Below are 16,615 nucleotides of genomic sequence, written 5' to 3'. Positions count from 1 at the left end.
AGATAGGGCTTCATTCCTCAAGGTTACCGGACACACCCAACCCCAAGAAATAGCCCAGATGGAGTGGTCGGGGCCTTATATTCTTGACATGCCCAGTAAAAAATGTACAGCGGTGCCCAGGGCCGATGTGGTTTGCCTCTCCCAACCATCGACCCTGTGCACGATTGGCTGACTCGAATGTTCACATGAATATGCCACTCCATCCGCCACTCTGATTAGTTTGATCAACAGAGACTGGGACCAAATCTGCTCCATCTGTCTCATACAGAATCTAATTAAGGCTACTATCTATAGAACTTCAAGCATCAAGATGAGGCAACCCTAAAAGTATTAGCTTCAAACTTGCCACCGAGGGTCCCAGATCCAGTCACCAGTGAATCAGTCCCAAGGGAATCAGTAGGTCTTACTCCAGACAGTTAGGATAGAGTCCAAACCCGGGCCATTATCCATTAAAATTCTCACAAGTGAGTTTTGGACTAATCTGCTGATTTCTGCTATCACTGCCAATAATTATAAGAGGCAGTGGATGGGCCAAAAAGCAATCCCATCTCTGACGGAGAGATTCCATGGCCCACATACAAACATATGCCTTGAAGACTCACATGCCACTCCAATTCAAGATTTGCGGTGAATTCTGATTTGTGCCATCATTACACGGCTTTGCTTGAGCCACATGGGCAGTGTCACCAAGGAGGTACAGCCTCATCCGCCACATATGAACCAAGACCACTCGGGTGACAGGGAAATTCTGTGCACTTGTACCAGTCAAAGTGCAACAGGGGTGGGCTGGATGGTGTGTTTGTACAAGTACAGGGCGGGGCGGGGGGGGGGGTTCCGTATTCAGGAGCTGCCATTGGTGACAAAGGGCACAGCCACATAGTCTGGGACCATCCCTGCCTACATGTTTCCTGTTTCCATGGCATGCGGACAGGATGACAAAGCCAGGTGGGTCAGGTTTCTGGCTGAAGCTTAACTCCTATCAACCAGGTGATGGTTTTGCCAGGATTTGGGGGACAAAGAGAATGTTAATCATCCCTCCCTCCCTGCTCCCACTGGCATCTGGGTGCCACCAGGCCTCCGTGGCTATGGGAGGAGTGTGCCCCATACCAATAGCTACACCTTCACCTCTTCTCCAGTCTTTCCCTATTCACACCCTGACCTTTTATCTGGAGGGGCCAGGGGTGAGTGCGACAAAATGTACAGAGACCTATTATATCTCCCACCTTGGCTTCTGTGGGCCAGCGTAGGGGGACTGGGCAAGCAGTGTACTCAACCGAGTGGTCATTACCTTTGTGACCTGGGATCGTGTACATCCATCAGGAGAATCCAGGTGGCTAAATCAGAATGAAGTTTGAATCCCCTAGGCCCCCTTTGCCAGGCTGACAACTGGAGGCTGTACCGGCTAGACTGGCCTGGGGTTATTGTTGGAGGAAAAAAGGAAGCACTGTCTATGCCCAGGATTAGTCAGAATCTCAAATCTCCAGAAAAGGTCTATAGAATCCACCCCTATTGTCTCGATCGTTACCTAAGAAATGGCCGAAGGAGGATTCCTGTCTGGGGACAACTGCGTGCAGTGACCACACTGTTTCACTGAAGTGTGTGGGCCAAAAGGAGATGAGGTAGGCAGTCAGAAGCTGAGTTTATTTTTGAGGAGGCCGTTCCAGTGCCCCCAAATACGGAATCGCCTGCAGATGGTAGGGAGGATGGCGTGGCCAGCAAATCCCTTGACGAACACCCAGGGTTGGGTGGCTTTTGCAACAAAGAGGCAGCCTTGTCAGACTGTGGATGGTGTGAAAAGCCAAAAAGTTGGCATGGCTTAGTTACAAGGGCCACAGTGGTGTGGCCAGTCTCCTGCTCAGACTAGAACAGGAACGCTATGACCTGAAAATCTGCCCACAGCAGTGAGGCACCAGTGAGAGTCCAGAGGGGGGGGGGGTCAAAGGTCTGAGGTGGTCAATCATCCAAGAGCAGGCAGGAGCGATGCCCCATGCAGTGCAGCCTCTTTACTGTAAGACAGACAGTCCAACTTTGGGGAGGCATCCCAAAGCTGGTATGTAGCGGTGGCTTCTTCATCAGAAAGATACAATTCTTTACTTTGTGCTCCGTCCACAGCGGTGGATGTGTTACCTTGTTTGGATGTGTTACCTTGTTTGGTGCAACGATGGATCTAGGCAGTGGTATGGCCACTGAAGGCTGGATCAACAGGCTGATTCCGGTTGGTCATACCAGAGAAGGGTCCTGACTGTGGGCATCTCTCTGAGTGACCCAGGCTGTCTGATTGGCAGATAAATTTGTTTCCACGGTTTGCAGCTCCCAAGAAAAACGTCTTCGATCGGCCAGTCTTGCAGACAAGACAGCCAGCCCATTGACAACAACACAAAAGGCAATAAAAATGTACCTGGCCTCATCACGGGAAGTATTAGCCGGGGCTATCAGCACTGCCTTGAGTTCTGCACATTGAGCAGAATGACCATGCATACTTCTGATTTTTTTTTAATGTTTATTTGTTTTTGAGAGAGACAGAGAGACATAGCACGAACACGCAAAGGGCAGAGAGAGAGGGGGACACAGAGTCTGAAGCAGGCTCCAGGCTCTGAGCTATCAGCACAGAGTCCGAAGTGGGGCTTGAACCCATGAACCACGAGATCATGACCTGAGCTGAAGTCGGACGCTTAAGCAACTGAGCCACCCAGGCGCCCCCATACTTTTGATTCTGCATTGTTAGTGCCGAGGTTGAATGTGGACATCATCGGGTATCAGCTTAGTTAAACCACCAAGGAACCAGGCAGGCACTTGGGGGACACTCTGTGAATTGAGGGCCCCATTGAGGTAGCAGCTTTGCTTCATGTGATGAGGTGAGGAATGAAGCTCTCCCCAGAGGGATCGCCACCACCCTTTCGTGTACAATTCAGATAACGTCAGGGCCAGGCCAGCTGTGCTCTTCAATAAAGAATTTCCATTTGACTGTTAAGGATTTTTGTCCCCTTCTCTTGAGAGCCACCAAATCCAAGTTGACCTGTTCCAAAATGTCAGGTTGGAGAGTGACAGGACCTGTATAGGTCAGTAACAGGTTACTAGGTTCCTTTTTTTAAAAAGCCATGTACTTTGGGACTGCGTCCGGCTGGTGGCGCTGTTGTGCTGGAAGATGGCCTCTGGCGTAATTGCGGCTGTTGAAGCCATTCTTCCCGTTAACTTTTCTCCTCTTGGAAGCCTATACAGTTTCTTCTGGGCCATTCCGAGTGCTCAGGAATCACCTGGGGACAAACAGTAGCCTCCGAAAGGGCAAATGCGCTGACACTTAGGGGCACGCACGGCACAAGCCTGTACAAGCACCAATACCAATTATATTTTCAGCCGTGGGGGCCCCGCGCGGTACACTGAATTGGCACAAAGGACCCAGCTACGGGGCGCTTTCATTTCCTTTTCCTACTGCAAACGTTGCTCAGAGCCAGCAATTGAAAAAGAATTTTTTTTTTTTTTTTTTTACCTTATGGGAAAACAGACCAAGGAGTTTATTGTGCGCCAATCAGGAGCTGTCGCAACAGCTGCAGGAGACCTTGCCATTCCAAGGGGCGGGGTGGGGTAGGGGGGGTGGCAAGGAGTGCTGGGGAAGGGGTGGAAGGAGGGATGGGGGAGAGCAGAGAGTGCTGCGGGGGAGCAGTGGGGGCAGCTGGCAGGATATTATTTTCTCTTGGCTTCCAGGTTTAGAGTTGGCATACCACTTCCCCACCCCCCACCCCCCCGCCCCCCGTGTATCTCTAGTGTCAGTCATGGGAGCACCCGACCCCAGGGGCATTTTACAGCCCCCCCCCCCCGCCCCGTTCTGCACTGCATTCCTTGGTGCTTTCAGCTACCCCCGCTGCGTCTATCCATAGGACATGGTAAGGTGGTGCCATGGATGGCTGGATTCTAGAGAGCTACAAACGTTTGAGGCCCTCGCCTCTATCAAGTTGCAAGCATACTTTCTCATCAAAGCAGCAGAGGGGAGAGAGGGACAGGGGCGCAGAGAGGGACAGAGGAGGTCTGGGCCAGTAAGCAAAGTTTTTCGTTGGCTTTGGGTTTGAATGGTCACCTGCAGGGCTCACCCAAATAAACTTGTACTGCTTTTGGTTCACCTAAAGTTCTATTTCAAACATCCTGGCTGACACTGTTTATTTCAGCCCTTTGGGGTCTTTTGATGTAGCAGCCACATGGATACTGTTGCCCCACTATCAAAACATCCCTTGCACCTCCTGGGGCGCCTGGGTGGCTCAGTCGGTTAAGCTTCCTGCTGATTCAGCTCAGGTCATGATCTCACAGTTTGTGAGTCTGAGTCCCATGTTGGGCTCTCTGCTGTCAGTGCGGAGCCTGCTTCGGATCCTCTGTCCCCTTCGCTCTCTGCCCCTCCCCTGCTTACACTCTCAGTTTCCCTCTCTCTCTCTCTCTCTCTCTCTCTCTCTCTCTCTTGCTCAAAAGTAAATAAACATTAAAAAAACAAATCCCTTCCACCTCCTGCATGGAGGAGAATAAGCGGGAACCAAAGCACCATTCTGGTGACTTATTTAACAGTCCTACCTCTCACTGCTTAACAGGTAGGCCAGTGTGAGATGCTCCCTTGAGCAGCTCTTGCCCTGCTGCCCACCACGTGGGGGAGAGGGTTCACTAACATATGCCAGGGAATCTTTTCATAACCCCTGGCCTCGTCCACAGGGTCCTGCCTCTTCCAGAAAGCCCTGTCTCTGTCAGCATCCCATCCTCACTGCCAAAACCATCAGGGTCTGGCATTTGAATTTATCCTGCTGGTAAGTGATTAATTGGCCTCTTACGGTTTCATGGATGCTGGCCAAGATGAGGCTCCTGGGTCAGAGACTAAGAACTTTATTACTCACGGCACAGTAAGTAGCATAAACATAACATTTACATTGGCTCCCTGCCCCCCCTCCCCCCCCCGTCAAGTCCCAGAGGGACAATGTGAAGGACCTCAGGGGACGCTGTGCGTGCAACAGGTTTGTGTTGCAGCTCAGGAACACTGAGCCTGGGGGACCTACCTCTTTTATAGCAGGAAATAGGCAAGCCTGCTCTTCGTCCTGGAGGGAGATATTACTACATTCCTCAGAGTTGCTCTGCAAACACAAGCCTGAGAGACGGCACAGGCTAAGAACAGTTAGGACCTTGCATTCTTGGCATACCCAGAAAGAATGTGCAGAGACGCTCCGAGCTCTCCCAATAGTTCCCACCCCGTGTCCACTTCCAGGCCATGCCTATCTCTTTTTTTAAAAGCCCTGCTTCTCAGTCCTGATGCCCAGACTGGATGGTGGGAGAAGGAACAAGGACAAGAGAAATCCAAGCTCTTTTAGGATCACAGACACAAAAGACGTAAGTAGAGGGGAGCAGTGTGCTTAAAGAACAGTATGTCATAACCAACTTGGCTTTTCTAACATATATAAGGATGGCCCAGCATTAAAAGGCTCATCCATGAATATTAACAGGTTCAAGGATAAATTTTGTTATTTCGATTAGCAGATACCTATGAGCCAGGAGTTGACAAAAATAACAAAATTCCAGCCTTCACTGAACTTACATTCAAGTGAGAGACAGAGACAAACAAACAAATATGTAATATAACATCTAGTAGTGACTGGGATCATTGGGAAAATAAAGCTGAGGGAGATGATCGATGTCAACGATCTCACATGGTTTGATCTAATACATATGTTCAAGTGTAGCGTTTGATAAAGGTAGATTTCCCATCTGGAAGAAAAGATCATAAATGATGCTAGGGCAATGAGCTAATATTTTTGGAAAAAATAAGGTTAGGCATTTATCTTTCACCTTTTACAAAACTACATTTCAGATAAATGAATGATCTAAACCATGTAAACGCACAAAACCATAATAGCATTAGCAAAAATATTGGAGAATGTATCACCTCAGCTCTTTCTGGGGTGCACTGGTCCGGGGCCCCTTCAGCAACAAAATGGTTCAGCAAGTTGCAGGAAACATGAATTTTCCTGCTGAAGAAGAGAAAATCTTGCAGTACTGTTCTGAAATTAACTGTTTTCAGGCATGCTTAAAGCAATCAAACATAGGCCAAAATTTACATTTCATGATGGGCTTCCTTTTGCAACTGGACCGCCTCACTGTGGATATATACTTGCAGGGACAATTAAGGATACGGTTACCAGATATCCTCACCAGAGTGGGTTTCCTGTTGACAGAAGATTTGGATGGGATTGTCATGGCTTACCTGTGGAATATGATATCGACAAAATATTGGGAATCAGAGGACCAGGGGATGTAGCCAAAACGAGGACTGTAGAGCAGAACAATCAGGGCCAAGCAATTGTGATGAGATATTCTACTAAGTGGAAGTCCAGAATTATCAGACTTGGCCGATGGATCGACTTTGACACTGACTACAAAACGCTGTGTCTATAATTCATGGAATCTGTCTGGTGGGTCTTTAAACAACCCTATGAGAAAGGCCTTGCGGATAGAGGTGTGAAAGTCATGCCCTTCTCTAACCGCGGGCAACACCCTACTTTCCAACATTGAGTCTCACCAGAAATACAAGGATGTCCAAGGTCCTTTGACATTTGTAACTTTCCTTCGGGAGGAAGATGAACACGTATCCTTGGTTGTTTGGACGACCACTTCCTGAACATTACCCGGTAACCTTGTCCTGTGCGTTAATCCAGATATGCAGTGCGTGAAGATTAAAGATGTTTTCGGGGGAAAATTACTCATTTTAATGGAAGCCATGGTATCAGCTCTTGATAAGTTGGAGAGTGACCATGAGATCCTTGCAAGATTTCCCGGTACCTATCTCAAAGGCGAGAAGTACAGGCCCCTGTTTGACTATTTTGTGCGGGGTAAGGTTGGTGGTGCTTTCGCTGTGTTTACTGATGGCTCTATGCAGGAGGAGGAGGGCACTGGAGTGGTACGCCAGGCTCCTTACTTCAGTGCTCATGACTATCGGGTCTGCATGGACTTCAACACCATTCATAAAGACTCTCCTCCTGGGGCGTTCGGTCAGTTGAGTGTCTGACTCTTGGTTTTGGCACAGGTCATAATCTTACGGTTAATGAGTTTGAGTCCCGCACCGGGCTCGGTGCTCACAGTGCGGAGGGAGCCTGCTTGGGATTCTCGCTCTCCCCCTCTCTCTGCCCTTCCCCCACTCGTGCTCTTTCCCTTTCTCTCTCTGAACATACCTAAACTGAAAAAAAAAAATTAAAAACCAAAAAAGACTCTCCTCCTGTTTGCCCTGTGGATGCTTCAGGCTGTTTTACTGCGGAAGTGACAGGTTTCACAGGACAGTATGTGAAGGAGGCTGATAAAAATATCATCTGGACCCTGGAGGAAGAAGGCTGACTTCTTGTTGCCCGCAACCTCACTCACCACGACCCTTTCTGCTGGGGGTCAGACACTCCCCTCATGTACCAAGTAGTGCCTGGCTGGTCCTTGTGGGTGGAGCCCAGGGTGGACCAGCTGCTGAGGAGCCATGACCTGTGTTACTGGGTCCCAGAGTTTGTATGGGAAAAGCAACTTGGAAATTGGCTAAAGGATTCACGTGACTGGGCAATTTCCAGAAACAGATACTGGGGCACCCCTATCCCACTGTGGGTCAGTGATGACTTCAAGGAGGCAGCATGCGTTGGATCAATGGCAGAACTTGAAGCGCTATTGGGAGCAAAGATCTCTGATCTCCACAGAGAGACCATCCCTTCCTGCTGTGAAAAGTGTTGTGTCGCGCCTCTGAAGTGTTTGTTGGTTTAAGAATGGCAGCATGCCCTATGCTCCAATTCATTATCCATTTGAAAACAAGAGGGAGTCTGAGGATACATTTTCTACAGACTTCATTGCTGAAGACATTGACCATACAATGGAGGATGGTTTTACACTCTGGTGGTGCTGGCCACTGCTCTCTTTGGACAGCCACCTTTTAGGAATGTGATTGTGAATGGGCTCATCCTGGCAAGTGAAGGCCAAAAAGCGAGCAAACGGAATAAGAATTATCTGGATCCACTTTCAATCATCCATAAATGTGGTGCCTAGGTCCTCAGATTGTATCTGATTAACCCCCCTGTGGTGAGAACAGAAAACCTTTGCTTTAAGGAGGAGGGGGTGCATGATGTCTTGAAGGACATGCTCCTCCCTTGGTACAATACCTATTGCTTCCTCATCCAGAACTTCCTGAAGCTGCAAGAGGAGGAAGAAATGGACTTCCTCTACAATGAGAACACGGTTAAAGAAAGTGCCAACACCCCACACTGGCGGGTCCTGTCCTTCATGCGGTTAGTTGCTTGTTGGGCTCTTTGAGACCAAAATGGCAGCTTACACACTCTATATTGCAATGCTTTGTCTGGTCAAGTTTCTGGATGTCCTGACCAATTGCTATGTCAGGATGAACCACAGAGGGCTAAAGGGTGGAAATGGAGAGGAGGACCGGGTTATGCCCCTGGAGACCTTGTTTAGTATCCTGATTTCTCTGTACGGACTGATGGCCCCTAGACACCTTTTCTTCCTAAATTGGTGTACCGGAATCTAAAGATGCTGACTGACCCCTGTTTCTGTCCAGGACACAGACACCCTCAGCATCCACCACCCCATGCTGCCCCATGTTCGAGAGAAGTTGACTGACAAGAAAATGGAGGGCACAGTATCTGGGATATGGTCTGTGATTGAATGTCGGCGAGTGATTCGAGACCCCAAAACCATTCTGACAAAGTATCTTTTGAAAAAAATTGTGGTTATCTGTCAGCATCCAGAAGCTGTTTCTATTTATTTATTTATTTATTTATTTATTCATTCATTCATTCATTCATTCAGTTTATTTTAGAGATAGATCACAAGCGGGGGAGGGACAGAGAAAGGGGGGGAGGGGGAGAGAGAGGGAGAGGGAGAGGGAGAGGGAGAGGGAGGGAGGGAGAGAGAGAGAGAGAGAGAGAGAGAGAGAGAGAGAGAGAGAATATCCCATGCAGGCTCCATGCACAGCACAGAGCCCAACTTGGGGCTGTTCCCACCACCTGACCCTGACATCATGACTTGACCCGAACCAAGAGTCAGATGCTCAACTGACTGAGCCACTCAGGCACCCCAGGATCAAGAGCTCTTAATGAGATCAAGTCTTTGGAGAAGTATATCACTGAGGAACTGAGTGTTGGAAAAGTTATGCTGTCCACAGACAAAATACACGTACGGGTTTTGCGTCAGGGCAGATCCTGATCCCGTGGTCCTCGGGGAAGCCTCTGAAGGGGGCCTTCAAGGCTGTGATGTGTCCATCAAGCAGCCGAGGGGGGAGGAGCTGGAGTGCTTCCAGGAGAGGGGAACCATTGCTGGAGAAGGCATGAACCAAATGAAGGGGACATTGGTCTCCTGTACGCCTTTGATCAGACAACAGGCAGGACGACGCGGTTTGTACACTTGGCTGCTCAGGCTTTGGTTCTTTTGGGCGTCACCCCTGACCAGTCAATCATGGATGAAGGAGTGGCTCGTATCCAGAAAATTGGCAAAAAGTGCAATCTGGTTGCAACTGATGAAATAGTAGCTTACTATGAAGCAAAGTCTGAAGGCAAGTGTCCGAAAAATGTTATCAAAAGCCACATGGAGTTCATACTTGCCACCATCAAGGCTCCCTTGGAAGCATATCCAGTTCCAACATCAGATAAAGTCCTTACTCCGGGGAAAACACAGTTAAATGGGTCTGACCCGGAAATCACACTCACCCAAGGATTATCCCCGCCGGGCCCTGCTTGTGCATGTTCATCTTAACATGTGTACAAATGCCAGCAAGGTGGAGTATTGCTTCTGGAAAATCCAAGGGCGAGAGTAGGGTGGACCTTTAAAAAAATTTTTTTTTAAACGTTTATTTATTTTTGAGACAGAGACAGAGCATGAACGGTGGAGGGTCAGAGAGAGGGAGACACAGAATCTGAAACAGGCTCCAGGCTCTGAGCTGTCAGCACAGAGCCCGACGCAGGTCTTAAACTCACGGACCGTGAGATCATGACCTGAGCCGAAGTCGGACGCCCAACCCACTGAGCCACCCAGGCGCCCCAGGGTGGACCTTTTAAAACTGAGGTGTTGTTACTAGGATTTTTGGTGTAACGAATACAGGGCTGGCTGCCTTCCATGGTGAAACAGAAATATGAAACCAAACCGACTTACAGAGTCTCACTGGAAAAACACTTCGGGTGGAAGCAGGGTCTGCCCCCACTGTGGGGGGACAGCCCGAGCACTATTCTCCGCCAGTGCATCCACCTGCAGCTCCTGAACACAGGCCCGCAGGAGTGCTTCATGGGAACAGTGGCACTCTCCTGCTCGAAACCCCCCTTGGGCAGAGTGGACTGGCCCACCAAGGTCTTCGGTACGAAGTAGCCAAGGTGTTTGGCCTTTGGAACAGGAAGCTAAATTTCTGAATGAGACTTAAACAGATAAAATTACGAGGAAATCCCCATGAAGACTTTGAACTTAAAGACTGTATGTTTCTGTATTACCAACAACAGCAGACTTCTAACATTCATTACCAGTGTGGTTCAGGCAGCCTTACCCTGGCACATTCCTGTCCCCTACACACACACACACACACACACACACACACACACGCACACACACATGCACAGAGGCACACGCACACTGAAGACAGTCATGTGTAATATGCTCCCTTTGGCCTGAAATTGAAATGGTATTGATTCATGAAGTGACTTGGAACCTCAGAGTGATATTCACACTTAACCATAAATACCTATGCAGACATGTTGAGAGGAAGGCTACAACAGAACCTCAGCACTAGATTTTTCTATACTCGAATTCTCCAAGTGTACGAGGTAGAAGTGATTTAAGTGGCATAGCATAGTGTGTGTGTATATATTCTTTGGTCTTTTAAAATCTATTTGAGGGGCACCTGGGTGGCTCAGTTGGTTGAATGACCGACCCTTGATTTCAGCTCAGGTCATGATCCCAGGGTCATGGGATTGAGCCCTGCATCAGGCTGTATGCTTAGTGTGGAGTCTACTTACGATTCTCCCTCTCTCTCTCTCTCTCTCTCTCTCCTTCTGCCCCTCCCCCCCCACACACATACTTTCTCCCTCTCTCTCTCTCTCAAAAATAAAAACTTATCTGAGATCTCTTGAAGAAGCAGACAGTATTGAATATATTTTTTAAAATATTTTGTTTTTAAGGAATCTCTACACCCAACATGGGGCTTGAACTCACAACCCTGAGATCAAATCACATGCTCTACTGACTGAGCCAGCCAGGCGCCCCCAAATATTTCTGCTACCTGGATTTTCTTGGAAAATTTGATGGAATATTTTAAGTTTCAGTAAATCAGAACAATAAACTTTCTCTCAGATAAGAAACGAATTGGAGAATATATTTCTCATCTTTAGGGGAGGACTTGAAACGGAAGTCAGAGCTTTGAAGACAAAGCCTGTCATGTTTCTGTGTCACACAGCTTGTGAGCAGAAATGGTGTGTGGACACCTCGGGGAGTGTCACTAGTCGGCTGGGGGCCTCTGCTCTCCTCCTTCTTGCCGGAATAACTGTCCTAGGTGTTGAATGAACTTGGGAATGGAGGCCTTCCAAGGAGGGGCAACAAGATAATGGAGTCGGAGCCTCTAACCGCAGAGGGCCAACCCAGCCCTGAACCCACTGTCACCGGACTTCTATGTGAGTGGGAAATAAACCCTTCCCTTATCTGGGCTGCAATTATGTTGTACATTGTTCCTTGCACCTGAATCTGATCCTAACTGATACACCTGCCCAGTCCCAGGTGAAGGGTCATGATTAAGGTAAGCCACTGGTTCTCAACTCTGGTCAACTTTTAGAATCATCCAGGGAGCTTGTGAAAAACACCAGTAGGGGCCCCATCCCAGACTGCTACCTCAAACATCTGGCAGTGGCATCCGAATACAGGCATTTTTTAGCAGCTCCCCAGGTGACAGCAAAATACAGCCAGGTGTGAAGAATTAGCTTAAGCCAATCAGGACAAACCTCTTCCCCTCTTTCCCAGTCACCCTTGCAGTCAGAGTGGTCATGGACCTAGTTCTGACCTGTGATTCCTAAGTGGAAATCTGCCGAGAGGGTTTCTGGGAAAGCTTTTACATTTCTGGTTAGAAAGAGCAGATGTGGCTGGGCCTCTTCTTTCTTCCCCTTCCCAGCTGAATGCAGAAGTGATGTCTAGAGCTGCAGCAGCCATATGGTGATTATGAGGCACCAAGGATGAGGTTATCATACAACACGCTAAGGTTAGCAGACTGCAAAGTCAGAAAGCTGGGGCCTCAGGGGGTGTCACCAAGCAGTTAAACCAACCCCAGTGACTCCTTAAATTCAGAAATGAGGGGGAAAAAACCCAAACCCTTATTTGTTTAATGAGTTTTCTGTTTATCACGGCAGAACATATTCACAACCTGTAACACATACATGAGTACAGATGCTTTGGGGGCACTCTGTAATGTTTATCACGTGTACCAAGAAAATCAGATTTACGCAGCAATATTGCTGGTAATGGCCCAAACTAGAAACCACCGAAATATCCATCAACTTGGGAAAGGCTCGATAAATTTAGTAAACAGACATTATACAATACCGTGCAGCAAAACAAAACGAGTCTGCTTGTTTTCTAAAACATGGTATCTTAGATTTCTTTAAATTTTTTTTTTAACGTTTATTTATTTTTGAGACAGAGAGAGACAGAGCATGAACGGGGGAGGGTCAGAGAGAGGGAGACACAGAATCTGAAACAGGCTCCAAGCTCTGAGCTGTCAGCACAGAGCCTGACGCGGGGCTTGAACTCACGGACCGCGACATCATGACCTGAGCCGAAGTCGGCCGCTTAACCGACTGAGCCACCCAGGCGCCCCGAGATTTCTAAGACATAGTATTGAGTGAAAAAAAGTGCATTATTGGACAGTAAGTATATAGAGCATGAAACTATTTCTTCTAAAGTGCACACCCATCCACTAAAAACAATACTACATACTCTGGGTGCTGTACATGCACAGGAAAAAGGTTTTGAAGGAGGTGAGAACCTGCCTCTGGAGATAGGGCAGGTGGTTTGGGGGCTGTGGCTGGGGTGCTAAGAAACTCTGGCCTTCTTTATAATTTATAATATTTTTTTTAAAGGAATGTAATAATTTATTAATTAAAAATATCCAAGCGTAGCGCCTGGGTGGCTTGGTTGGTTGAGTGTCCGACTCTTGATTTTGGCTCAGGTCGTGGTCTCATAGTCTTGAAATTAAGCCCCTCGGGTGAGCTCCTGCTGAGTGCCGAGCCCGCTTTGGATTCTTTCCTCCCTTTCTCTCCACCCCTCCACCACTCGCTCTGTTTCTCTCACAGGAAAAAGCAGCCCTACTTTCTGAGGGTTCTTGCTAGTCACTGACACCACCTTTCTCATTTCTGACATGACTGGCTTCCTGGTCTCTCCCGCTCTCAGGGGAAGGTTCTGGCACCTGAATCCTCGCCCTTCCCCTGCCTCAGCTGATGACACTATCATGGGTGACTCCCATGGGGACACTGATGACCCATCCAATAATTGTGGGTCCGAGTCCTCTTCTGTAGGAGTCATCTTGAGCTCTCTCTGGCACCCGCTCTGACAGCCCTGTCTGGGACTTCACTATTCCCAGTTCATTATTGCTTCATTATTGCTGGTGGAGAATCCCTCCTTCCCTTCCAACTTACTGCTCAGTGACTCCCACGAGCACTACTCTTAGAATATCTTGGGATCTTTGATCCTCTCCTCACCTGCTTATCCATTAGCTTCTGTCTTTTCTTCCCCCTGGACTCCATGTTGCCAACACCCTCAACTCCCCTGTACCTCTCTCTGGCCAAAAAATATTTTTGGGTGAACCCAAGAATTAGTTTTCTCCGTGAAATTGCACACAATTGTACCATACCATGATAAATTGACATTGCCATCCCAACAGGGTCCTTGGTATTGCCCATAAATTCCGATTTCTCTCAGCCCTAAGACTTGTGTCAGTTTCACTCACTACTCCTCACTCTACATCACCTCCTCAAACATGCCTGCTCTCCTCACCGTGTCCCAGCATGCCATGTTCATCTCACCTCCACAGGGTGGTAGCTGCCTGGTTCAGATCTTCTGTCAGCGGGTGTATCCATTTCCCCAACTGCTTCAGATGTTAGTTGTTAAGTGCTCACAGTTACCCCCTTCTCTGGTGGGTTGTCTATGGACAAGAGGAGCCTCCAAGAGCCAGAGAGATGCCTGGGGGGTTAGGCCATGCAGGACCTAAGTGAAATGCGGAGTGAAATATAATCTTTATTAGTAACCAAGTCAAGGGTACTAGAAGTAGAACTAAAATTTCATTCTACCTTCATAGTGAAAGGAAATGCTAAATTTCAGTTGGAGGTTAGTAAGAACAAAGATGTGATTTTTGGATTTTCCCCATCGAAGTTCATGATACTGATTTGTATTCGTGGACACCTATAGGCTCTGTGGACCCCAGCTTAGGACCTCCGTGCTAGAGGATTTCTAGGCCTAGGAAACTGACATTCAATTCACGCAGCCTCGCATTACATGCTTTGTTTAACTTAACAGTTAAACAGATGGTTTAACCTCTCTCCCCTGCCCAAGAGACTGGTTGAGGAACTTTTCAAGGGTCCTGACTAAACTTCCCTGTTGTCAGGCAGTATCAGTGAGAGATGACTTCCTTGGGGACTTGAAGGCCAGGAGAACTCACCAAGCTCCTAGGGAAGACGCAATGGCCTCCAGACAATGATGGTCTCATCTTCTTGGCTTGAGTCAATTGGAGTCACCCTGTGGGTAGCTACAGGGTGTCACATCAGTTAGCAGATATTGCTTGAATGTCAGGCTGGGCAGAATTTAGGGATGAAAATAACATAGTTATCTTCAAGATAAATTAGTATTTTGGGGGAGGGGGTGGGGGGGGCTCAGTTGGTTGAGGATCCGACTCTTGATTTCAGCTCAGGTCATGATCTCAGTGTTGTGAGATCGAGCCCGACATCCAGCTCCCTGCTCAACGCTTGGGATTCTCCCTCTCCCTCTCTCTCTGCCCCCCTCTAAAAAAGAAAAGAAAAGAAAAGAAAATTAACATTTTGGGGGGATAAAAATTAGGTTATTACCAGAGATTGGATCAAGATGGCACATCCCTCTTCTTTTCCACCTTAAATTTCCTCAAGTAAGAGGATATAGATTTCTAAGAAAAGTAAATCTCTCACTTCATCAGAAAGAGTAATATTTGGAGGAGAAAAGTGGTGGTGGATGGCAATGCAGTGTGGAAGGTGGGACTAGGGAGTCTACGGGAACAATGTGGCGATGCTCTGTGGTTTGATTTGTTTCGTGGAAATATGTGAATGGGGATGGAGGAGTACATTATATTAATAGTGTACATTAATTATATTAACTATAAATTTACAACAGCCTTATATTTACACAGCACTTGTCGTTTGCTCAAGGCTCCTACTTAATCTTTAAAAATCTATAAATCTTTTCATCCCACGACTGTAGAGATTGCGCTGTCTAAAGGAATGCAAAGAAGGAAGCACAAAGCCTGTACTTGGTCCCTAAGAATAGAATGACTACATTCCCCTGGGCACCTGGGTGGCTCAGTTGGTCAAGTGTCCGACTTCAGCTTAGGTCGTGATCTTGTGGTTTGTGGGTCTGAGCTCCGCATCCGGGTCTGTGCTGACAGCTCAGAGTCTGGAGGTTGCTTCATTTGGATTCTGTTTCTCCCTTTCTCTCTTCCCCGCTTGCGCACTCTCTCTCTCTCAAAAATAAGTAAACATTTAAAAAAATTTAGAAGACTACATTCCCTCCCTTCGGCTGCCAGAATGCCCTGCACCTTTTTTTGATGGATGAAGTATATAAATTACAGAGAGCTAGTATTTAACTTTCAGTGTATCATCTGGGGGTGCCTGTTAAAAATGTATTTTCTGGTGCCCCGGCCTTGAGATTCAAATTCTGCAAGTCTGGGGTAGAACTCCTAAGTCTGCATCTTTAACAAGTGCTGCTGGGGCGCCTGGGTGGCTCGGTTGGGCGGCCAACTTCGGGCTCAGGTCATGATCTTGCGGTCTGTGAGTTTGAGCCCAGCGTCAGGCTCTGTGCTAACAGCTCAGGGCCTGGAACCTGCGTCAGATTCTGTGTCTCACCACCCCCCCCCCAACTTGTGCTCTGTCTCATTCTGTCTCTCAAAAATAAATGTTAAAAAAAAATTAAAAACAAAAAACAAGTACCACTGGTCCACTTGGGACAGGTGATCCAAAACCACACTGCTAGAATATCGGTTTAGGCAAAATCCTCCTGTGTCGTTTTGTTTTTAGGCAGGTCATCTGAAAGCAGCACGTGAATGGAATTAAAAAAATCAATATGGGGGCACCTGGGTGGCTCAGTTGGTCAAGCATAGGGACTTCAGCTCAGATAATCTCATGGTTTGTGGGTTTGAGCCCCCTGTCGGGCTCTGTGCTGACAGCCTGGAGCCTGCTTTGGATTCTGTGTCTCCTTCTCGCTATCCCTCCCCTGCTCATGCTCTCTCTCTCTCAAAAACAAATAAACATTAAAAAATCACAAAAAAAAAGCAGTCTGGGAGCACCTGCCTGGCTCAGTCGGTAGAGCCTTTGATTCATGATCTTGAGGGTTGTGAGTTTGAGCCTTCCATTGG

At 47.8% G+C, this 16,615-nt stretch overlaps 1 long non-coding RNA gene and 1 pseudogene across 1 annotated transcript; one reads left to right on the top strand and one right to left on the bottom strand.

Annotated features, from left to right (window-relative positions):
* Positions 1 to 5,956: 5,956 nt before the first annotated feature.
* On the top strand, positions 5,957 to 10,495 carry LOC102949348 (annotated as a pseudogene).
* Positions 9,735 to 14,804, bottom strand: LOC122237248. The gene is made up of 3 exons (XR_006215561.1): positions 14,678 to 14,804; positions 14,046 to 14,226; positions 9,735 to 9,818 (listed from the first exon to the last, which is right to left on the bottom strand). It is a non-coding gene; the product is annotated as an uncharacterized LOC122237248 (long non-coding RNA).
* Positions 14,805 to 16,615: the final 1,811 nt, after the last annotated feature.

The sequence above is a fragment of the Panthera tigris genome, chromosome A3 (assembly GCF_018350195.1).
Source record: "Panthera tigris isolate Pti1 chromosome A3, P.tigris_Pti1_mat1.1, whole genome shotgun sequence".
Lineage (NCBI taxonomy): Eukaryota > Metazoa > Chordata > Mammalia > Carnivora > Felidae > Panthera > Panthera tigris.
This window is presented reverse-complemented; position numbering and strand designations above follow the sequence as displayed.